This window comes from Terrapene carolina, unplaced genomic scaffold (genome assembly GCF_002925995.2).
Source record: "Terrapene carolina triunguis isolate 2854851 unplaced genomic scaffold, T_m_triunguis-2.0 Scaffold85, whole genome shotgun sequence".
Classification (NCBI taxonomy): Eukaryota; Metazoa; Chordata; order Testudines; family Emydidae; genus Terrapene; species Terrapene triunguis.
In genome coordinates, this window is record NW_020664436.1 from 34,207,433 (window position 1) to 34,218,148 (window position 10,716).

Genomic DNA, 10,716 nt, shown 5'->3' on the forward strand with positions numbered 1-10,716 from the left:
ATAACATTTATTTTACACTAGAGTGTTTTGCAGACCCACAGATTGTGAAATGGCATGGAACTTATATTCTGGATGTTCGGCCAACACAGAAAAACTGCGAGAAGCCACATTTCTGAATCAGAATTTGAAATCTCGGAGTCATGCAGTCAACATGTTTCTTCACTGACTATATGCATCTCAGCATTTTAAAGCAATATTGTTATGGCTCCAGGTTGAGCTGTCCCATTGCCCTCTCTCTCCATATGCAACATCTTTCAAATGACAGGCTTACAGGCATTCTCAGCATTCTCCCAAGCATCTGCTTTACTCCTACCTTGGGCAGTTGGACAGGTGTCATACATTTGGCAGTACTCATTAACTGCCTCAGTTTCCCCACTCTTGGATGGAAAGTGATACACAGCATGCCTCCGTTGTGCCTCAGTTTCAGCCACAGTAACGCTCAGCTCTGCCTGAATTTCCTTGCATCCGAAGAAGTGGGCTGTAGCCCACGAAAGCTTATGCTCTAATAAATTTGTTAGTCTCTAAGGTGCCACAAGTACTCCTGTTCTTTTTGCGGATACAGACTAACACGGCTGCTACTCTGAAACCTGAATTTCCTTGATAAGAGCAGGTAGTGAATTGGCTTCCTTGGGCACTGAATCTGTCCTCAGGGAGATTACACTTGAGCCAGTGTGACTCACATCTCCCCTGTGGGAATGGGTGGAGACCCTCCCTCCTGCCGTTCATGTGCTTATTCACAGATGCTGCTGGGGAAGCCACTTCCTTCCCATCAAATGCCCTAGCCGCATTCGGCTCCTTTCCCCACTGTGGCAGTAGGGAAAGGAACAGAGTGTAGCCCTGTCCCCCCAACCGTGTCCTCTGGTGGGGCTACGCAGCTGTGGTGGGGCTGATCTGCCAGCGTGTGGCTGTCTGGAAGCCCCATGTCTTTCTGGTATCCCGTACCGGCTAGAAATTTCTTGCGGGTACGGGGTACCGGAGGGTACTGCCATACTTGCACTCCTGCTCAGAGTCCAGGTCAACTAACTCAGGCTTGCAGGTCTGGGGCTAAAAATAGCAGTGTGGACATTCCCACTGGGGCTGGAGCTTGGGCTTTCAGATCCCAGCTCACCAAGTTTCAGAGCCCAGGCTCCAGTCCCAGTGGAAACATCCACACTGCTATTTTTATCCCTGTAACAGAAGACCTATGAGCCCAATTCAGATGGCTCCTTCTCCCAGCTCATACCTAATTGACTGGGTAAGAGGGGAGCCTTGTCCCACCCTCTCTGCAAGGCTCCAGGCCCTTAAAGATACTGTAACAGGATCCCTTCTAAATATTACTTTTTCCTGAGACCTCTTTCTTCTCTCCCCATATTCTTTCAGGCTTTATGTATCAGACCACCCCAAACTCTTAAAGACCCATGCCAGGTGACAGGGAGGACTGACCAAGAGGTAGTACTGTTCTTAAGCTGTAGACTGCCCTATCAGAGATCCAACCCAAACCAATTTACAGATCTCAATATTTGGGTCCAGGGTTTTAATTCATTTAAATGAGTGTAGCTCAGTGGGAGCTGAGGACACTTAGTACTTGGTAGAAATCCAAAGCCTGTCTTAATTCTGTGGCTTTAGCCCACCTCTGTTAGGAATGTATAACTGTGACATTTGAGTTGGTTTTGGAAGACATATGGGAGTAGGCTTTGGATAGCCTGGGGCCTGATCCTGCAAGGTGCTAAATGTCTCTTGCAAGGCATTAAGGGCCAGATTTTTAAAGCCACTTAGTCACCTAAATAGCATTAGGCCCTAAGTATTCTCAATTTCCATTGACTTCGATGTGTAATGAAATTGCATGGGAGCTGAGGCTTCTCAGCTGAATCAGGCCCCATATCTGCTCTTAAAATACGAGCTTTCAAAAGGACAAACACCACAACACACAGTTCCAGATGGAAAAAGAGTGGCATCTGTTTATGTCAGAAAGAGTGAATCCAAGTGAAGTTTACAAAATGTAAAGGTTTTATTTTTTCTTCCAATATTTCTTTATTGCCTACCCAGTGAAAATTGCAGTCAGTCTAGGCAGAGGTTTGCAGTGAGTAGGAGTGGAGTAATGTGTCCCTAATAACACCATTTAGTCTAATTGCCTTTACAAGCTGCATAGCCTTGGCAAATATTTTTGAAAAGACAAATAGAATTCTGTAGAGAGTGTGAATATGCGATAAATCAACCTGGATGCCATGTCTGAATGAGTATGGACTTGTTTCTATGGTAGTGTGGAATTTGTTTTTTCTCTTTTACCTTGCCCAGGCCAGTGGGGGGGGGGGGGGGGAAAGGTTGTATTGCCAAGGTATTTTCCATAATTATATATCAGTACATTTTGAATTAGTGTAATATCTAGGATTAAGATGTAGCCCTACCTAAAATATACATTTGGGGTTTGCTAATACTCTTTCTTTTGTCTATGGAAATAATTCCCCACACATGAGGACAGATAAATAATAAGCACATGTTGCAAAATCCTACTATAATGTCTAGACCAGAAAAATGCAACATTTTAAAGGTTACGTCTCCTTGATTTCTAATAACACATTGGGGCAGATCCTCAGATGGTGTAAAATGACACAGCTTCACTGAAGTCAATTAATCTCTTATATTCTTGATGTCAGCGGAATAGCTATCCCGCGGGTCCCCCAGGGATCTGTACTGGGACCTACGCGATTCAACATATTCATAAATGATCTGGAAAAGGAGGTAAACCATGAGGGGGCAAAGTTTGCAAACTATACAAAATTACTCAATATAGTTAAGCCCAAAGCAGACTGTGAAGAGTTACAAAGGGATTAGTGAGTAGGCAACACAATGGCAGATGAAAATTAATCTTGATAACTGCAAAGTAATGCACGTTGGAAAACATAATCCCAACTATACATACAATATGATGGGGTCTAAATTTGCTGTTACCACTCAAGAAAGAGATCTTGAAGTCATTGTGAATAGTTCCCTGAAAAATTGGTCTGACCCACTATGGCCATTCTTATGTTCTTATGTTTAATTTACACCAACTAATGAAATAGCCCATTCTATTTGGGCTGTGGGGTTCTTCATGTCTGATTTCCAGAAATTGTGTCATTTGAGCAGAAGACAACAGCAAGAAAGATGCCAACAGTGTAACAGGGCGCTCTGCCCCTTTAAAGGCCAGGGAGCAGTGGGCCCTATTCTAGAGAGAAGCCCAGCAAGGAGATGGGGGTGCCATTTAAGGGGGACAGAAGGGGCTCCTATCCCTCCTCCCCCCGAGTTTCATACAGGAGATGTGCTCCCAGGCAGAGCTCTTAACTGCACAACATTAGTGTGGAATGTTGAGTTCTCCAGAGGAGAGATGCTGTTCCCAGCTTGTGCCTCTGGGATAGGGAGTCAGTATTTTGTTTACAAACAGAGGCAGGATGATTAAGATAAGAAAGGGCTGTTAATTAAATTAAGCATCTGGAAGTCATTAGATGGAATCCCTCTGCAGGGGGTGGAGGGGTGTTGAAGAGAGAATGCAGGGGACTCAGAAGAAATACAGCCAAGCCCTCAGAACAAGAGGGAGATTTGAGGGGGGTAGGTGAAAAAGGGGGCCAAAACCCAGGGAAGGGATAGCAGTGGTATCATAAACATACAGATAAGGGTAGTATAAAATCCCTCCTGGGCAGCTGTACTGAATCTTTACCTGTAAGGGGTTAAGAAGCTCAAATAACCTGGTTGGCACCTGACCAAAAGGACCAATAAGGAAAGAAGATACTTTCAAATCAATGGGGGGGGAGGGGTTTGTTTGTACTTTCTTTGTTTATTCCCTCTCTGGACAGACAGACAGACAGAGAGAGACCAGGCAGGTAAAACATCTCCTGAAAACATACCTGAAACCTGAAATGATCTGTCTAAGATTACAAAAATTGTAAGTAAGGGCAAGGAAATGTGTTAGGTTATCTTTTGTTTTAGCTTGTGAATTTTCCATATGCTAAGAGGTAGTTTTATTCCTGTTTTTTGTAACTGTGAAGCTGAGTCCAGAGGAGAGTCCTCTGTGTTTTAAATCTTTTTATTACCCCGTAAAGTTACCTTCCATCCTGATTTTGCAGGTGTGATTCTTTTACTTTTTTCTTTATAATAAAGTTCTTCTTTTAAGAACCTGATTGATTTTAGTGTCCTAAAGATAAAGGGTCTGGTCTGTACTTACATTAAAGGCAATTGGTTGGTATATTATTCTCAGGCCTCCCCAGGAAAGGGGTTGAAAGGGTTTGGGGGGATATTTTGGGGGAATAGGGACTCCAAGTGACCCTTTCCTGAATTTTTGTGTAAATCACTTAGTGGTGGCAGCAATCCCGTCCAAGGACAAGGAAAGAAATTTGTCCCTTGGGGAAGTTTTTAACCTAAGCTGGTAGAATATAAGCTTAGGGGATCTTTCCTGCGGGTCCCCACCTCTGTACCCCAGAGTTCAGAGTGGGGAGGGAACCCTGACAAGTGGTATAGAGAAGTTCCCCCTCTACCTGCGGTACTTATGTGGCCCCATCACCATAGTGTCTGAGCGCCTCACGATGTCTAACCTATTTCTCCTCACAGCCCCTCGGTGAGGTAGAGCAGTGCTGTTATCCCCATTGTACTGATGGGACTCTGACGCATAGAGACTAAGGGTCAGATTTTCAAAGTATAGGCACCTAGTAGATTAGGTGCTTTGTTAAACCCACTAGAGGTCTAGCTGCATCTTGGGGTGCCTAAGAGGCATTGAAACTCTGTCTCTAAGGCCTCCCAGGAAGTCCATGGGAGGACTAGAACCCAGGTCTCTCAGGGCTAGCACCCTATCCACTAGACCAGCTTATATCTCTGCTGCATGCTGCAAAAAAGAGGGTTTGATAGATGGGAGCAAAACCAAGGCGGCCAGTTCTCTGAGATTCCAGCAATTGGTCCCAGGTGATTGGGAAGGATGTCATGTTTGACAGCATGAAAAGCAGCAGAGAGATCAGGAAGGATGATGAAAGAAAGTGTGAAAATGAGAATCAGATGAAAGCAGTTCACTTAACTCCCAAGGGGTGGCAGATTCTGCCCCAAGGCTGGATTGTAGAGTAATGCCTGCTGTGCAGTTCTAGATTTTAACTGAAAACCATTTTGTTTTGTCATTTTTGTTCTGTGTTCGAGAAAAGGAAGGAATGAGAAAGTGTCATACAAGTATCAGATGTGTTTATTCCTCAAATTCTTAGGGTCACAGGCCAAGTCCAGAACAAAGAACAGAAATTGCATCCACAGAGTCCATAAAGTTGACTATGATTGTCATGATTTGTATTATTCACCATCTGTGTACTCAACACTATTCAGAATATGCCAGAAAATGTAGTTCCTGAGCCAATGTGTACAAGATGTGTAGCCTTGCATAAGATGGCTCAGATATTTAAGTATGAAGTGTATAGTTACTGAATGCATGTTCACTGTGATGTTAATATCTATTAGTGGAGGCACTGATGGCAATAGAAGTTTTACTTGATTAAGGACTAGAAGATTTGATCCTCCAACTTTCTCTCAAGTGGAAGAGCTGCCCAGAGCTCCTGTGCCTGTTTATTTTCCTTTCCTGCCTGCAGAGGCCCTGATATACCTCAGTAGTCTCAAATTTTATCTCAACTTTTAAATGTGGAAATTTTTTTTTGGTGTTTGGTTTTAAATATTCTCCTGTGAAAACTGCAACTCAATCACTGCAATGTTGTGTTTAAGAGCCTTCTGGAAAGTAACTAAGTGAAAGCAGTGTTCCCAACTCTCGTGATTTTGTCATGAGTCTCACAATAATTATTGTTTTCCTTAAAGCCCCAGCTCCTGGAGTCAAGTGGATATGTGATGATTTCAGTCTTCATTCTTAAAGAAAAATGAAGTTTCTAGCCCTCGTGGCTGTGGAGAAAGCTTCAAAATGTGACCCCAGTGCACCCTCAAGGTTCAAAAAGCAGAAGGCAAATAAAAAACACCAAATCTATTATTTTTACATAATCTCATGATTTTAAAGCCAATCTCATGATTTTTGATGAGCCTGATTCATGATTTTTGAACATTTGAGGTTGACAATACTGTGAAAGTAACTTGAAAGTGTCAGTTTCACTCCTGTTTAAAGTCAGTTTCTAGTCTATTATCTGTAGTGGGGTAACAGCCCTAAAGCCCCAGGCAGGTGCAGTATAAACTCATGGGGGCATGCCCTATTAGGATGTTTCCAAAAGTTAAATAATCTATTCCAAACTTTGGTGAACTGCAAAGTGATAGAATGTAATCCAGATTTTTCTACAGTTGTTTCAATTGTTGTATTCAAAAGTTAGTAACAAAGTAAGAATATACATTAAAATTTTAAACCTAACTAGTGTCCCTTAAGGGACTTGACACAAGATGTCAGAACATGTTAGTATTAGAGCTGAGTGAATCTAATATTTATTTAAAAATTGCCAGTGATGAAGAATCACTTTGTAAATTGTTCCAATGGTTAATTACTCTCACCATTAAAAAAATACATCTTATTTCCAGTCTGAATTTGTCTAGCTTCAATTTCCAGCCATTGGATCATATTATGCCTTTCTCTGCTAGATTGTAGAGCCCATTATTAAATATTTGTTCCCCAGGTAGATACTTATAGACTGTAATAAAATCACCCCTTAATCTTCTCTTTGTTAAGCTAAATAAATTGAGCTCTTTGAGTCTGTCACTATAAAACATGTTTTCTATTCCAAGTCATTCTCATGGGTCTTCTCTGAACCCTCTCCAATTTATCAATGACCTTGAATTGTGGGCACCAGAACTGGACACAGTATTCCAGCAGCCATAAGTTTCAAAATGTGGGGTGCCTTCTGTAGTAAGAGGAGGCCCTGAGATATAAACCTTGGTATCAGAGGCCCGGTATGAGGCCTAAGGCCTGAACTAAAGTAATGGTCAAGACTTTGCTAACAAAAAGCAAAGTTAAGCTGTGAGCCAGAGGCAGGCCCTGCTCACAGAAGCTGGCAAGGAAAGGGCTGATGTTGCATAAATATATATTCACCTAGCAAAGTTAAAGTACAAACATGGTACCAAAACACACTATACTGGAACATTCCACAGATAACATGGAACAGGCCGACCCATCCCAATGACAGGGGCAAAAGGGTAAAATGATGGATAGAGTTGTTTTGATCGAACCAAACTGTACAAGGTGAGAGGCGGCACCTTACTACGTAGAGGGGTTGCACCTTGCTACGTAGAGGGGTTGCACCTCAATACGTCAGGAGTGATGTGTAACTTGTTTGTACCTGTGTATAAGAATGTATCCCTGGGGTGGTGTCTTTGTCTGGTCACGGGGGCAGTGGAAAGTCCCGCCACTGAGACGGGTCCATTGCCAAGAGGCATCTATTAGTAGTATGCCCGGTAGACTAAGTAATCTACAGGGAACTGCAATTGTGTCCAAGGTCGCAATAAACCTAGTCGACATGACTTTGCATCTTACTAGACTCTGTGGTTATTGGGGGTTCTCTTCGGGTCTGCTGTGTCAGCAATCTGCGCAGAGCTGGGGCAGCACACAGAGGGAACACACGCACGCAGCTGAGTGATATCAACATAGGAGAAAGCAGAGCACCACACCGGTAGCATCTGACAACACTTTCTTTCATTAAAAATAGCCATTGATCAAATAGCAGAATATAAGGCTTTACCAGGGCCAGCTCCAGGCACCAGTCGAGCAAGCTGGTGCTTGGGACAGCAGCTTGTAGGAGGCGGCATTCCGCCCAATCCTAGGGCAGCACGGCCGCTTTTTTTTTTTGTTTGTTCTGCTCCGGCCGCCCTGTAGGGGGCAGCGGCGTGGAGGACGGGAGCGCCCTGCAGCAAGCCCGGCAGGGCAGCCCGCGTCCTTCCCTCCCTGCCGACCGGAGTGGCGCGGAGCCCTCCCGGCAGGCGGCACGGCGGGAGGGGCCGCGTGGCAGCGCCCCGCTAAAGCCCTGGCTACCCCCCTTCTCTCTCTCCCCCCGCTTCCTCCCCCGCTAGCCGGGACACATCTGCAGGGAAGGGAGTCCCCCTGCACCCTGGCTCCGGCCCCGCCGCAGGTTTTTTTTTTTTTTTTTTTTGCTTTGCTGTTCTGGCTGCCGCGGTTTTTTTGTTTTTTGTTTTGTTTTTTGCTTGGGGCGGCCAGAAAGCCAGAGCCGGCCCTGGCCTTTACGTGACAAATTTTTATGAACAGAATCCCCCGCACTATGACACAATGTCATGAAACCTAATCCCAGCTATTAAACTGATTCATATGTCAATCAAAAGCTTAAATAAACATACATTGTAAAATGTGCCTTAAAACATGCCAAACTTGGGCTCTGGTGGACCACTGAAAGAAAACAGCTCCAAAGCTGTGGACCCTCCACTGAGAATGCCTTGACATGAACTGTCAACCCCCAAAACTACCGTAAGTAGGGCCCTTCCAAATTTACGGCTGTGAAAAAAGTGTCATGGACCGTGAAATCTGGTCTCCCCCACGAAATCTGGCTATTGTAGAGGGGTTGCGGTATTGCCACCCTTACTTCTGTGCTGCCTTCAGAGTTGGGCAGCTGGAGAGCAGTTGAACTGGGCACCCAACTCTGAAGGAAGAACCACGGCCAGCAGCAGCGCAGAAGTGAGGGTGTCATGCAGGGGTCATCACTTTGGGGCAGGCAGGGCTGGCCTTACATATGGGTGACTGCCCAGGGTGCTGTGATTGGGGGTGGGGGGACACATATAGCCAGCCCAAGGCCCCTTTGACCCCAAGTGTTGGGGAGGAGCAGGGCTGGGGACACCCTGGCTGAGGGCTCCTACTGTGCACTGGGCTCCAGCTGCTAGTCCCAACCAGGCTGTGGAGGGATGGGACTTCTCTACCCGTGCATGGGCCACTCCTGGGGCCGGGACTGACCCACCTCCGCCAGCGGCACAGAAATAAGGGTGGCAACACCATACCATGCCACTTTCACTTCTGCGCTGCTGCTGGTGGAGGCTCTGCCTTCAGAGCTGGGTGTCCAGCCAGCAGCCACCCCTCTCCAGCCACCCATCTCTGAAGGCAGCACTGCTGCCAGCAGCAGCACAGAAGTAAGAGGGGCAATACTGTGATTCCCCTACAATAGCCTGGTGACCCCCCCATGATCCCCTTTTGGGTCAGGGCCCTCACAATAACAACACCATGAAATTTCAGATTTAAATATCTGAAACCATGAAATTTAAGATTTTTAAAATTCTATGACCATGAAATTTACCAAAATAGACCGTGAATTTGGTAGGGCCCTAACCATAAGAATGACTCAGCTGTTCATAACTGCCATGGTTGGACACAGTGAGACCCCAAGCCTTCATTCTTCCCAGCCTGACTCACAGGACAGCTTGGAAGTAAACAGAGCCATCTACACTCAATTGTCCTGATTAATGAAAGCCATCAAGATTCCAAACCACCATAATGGCCCACACTTTGCACAATTACAATAGGACCTCAGAGTTATATTTCATATTTCTAGTTTCAGATACAAGAATGATACATTCATACAAATAGGATGACCACACTCAGTAGATTATAAGCTTTGTAATGATACCTTACAAGAGACCTTTAGCATGAAGCATATTCCAGTCACATTATATTCATACTCATTAGCATATTTTCATAAAATCATATGGAGTGCAATGTCACAATGTGCACACCACAATGGAGGTGGAAAAGGTAGTTTTAGGCTATACCTTCTCTTTCTTACACCTACTTTGCATTCCCAGAAAATCAAGAGAGAATGAAAGACTCAAACAAGTAGCACCCCAGACGGGACCATTAAACTTTTACTTGTGGGACCATTCTGCCAGGTATAGTCAGCAGCAACAAGGGCCAGGTTCAACATGAAGGGGTTCCTCTTAACACTACAAAACATAACCAGCTTGAGCTCCCCCCTCTCCCCCCCCAGTAATCTGGGAAATCTAAACACCACCTGTGAGGGCCTCAAAGGCCCTGTCTATGCTACAGCGTTTTGTCAATGTAAGTTACGCCAACGATTAGAAAACACTATGATTACATTGCTTATGCATGTTCACTCAACGCTCCCGTTGGTGGAGTGTGTCCACAGTTCGGTGCTCCAGCATCGACAGTGAGAGCAGTGCACTGTGGGTGGCTATCCCACTGTGCTACTCGCCACCTTCTGCAGCTAGGAGTTGTGGGAAGGAAGAATGGATTGCAGTGCATCATGGGTGTGGGCTCAACGTCCCATGATGCAGTTTTTCCTGTCCCATCATTGCATGGGTCTCCAACTGTGTTTTGTGCCAGTTTTCAATGACCTCTGTTTACTGAACACCCGCCATCTCTGCTTGAAAGGATGGATCCTGCACTGCTCTCTACTGTTGTGGTCAGTGTTATGAACACATCACAGATGGTCATGAGCGCCCAATCTGAACAGGAATCAGAGGTGCCTGACCTGCTGTGTGCCATGGAAAGAAACAACACCAGATTACTTTGGACAAGTTAGACATAAATCATAACAGCCTGCTGTACACTCCATAATATTTGTAGGCTAAGGGTGAACAGTTTTCCTCGGGGTGGAGCACAGAGGCAGAGCTATTAGAGGGGCACAACTGGGGATTATTCAAATCAGGGAGGCTTTGAGGCACCATTTTGACAATGAGCACCAGTAATGTGTCTTTCTATACAGCACTCAGCCATGCTTTGTTAACTTGTCACCTTGCATGAAAATTTTGATGATTCCTGACCATGATTTGTAGTCTGCAAATATTACAATTGCAACT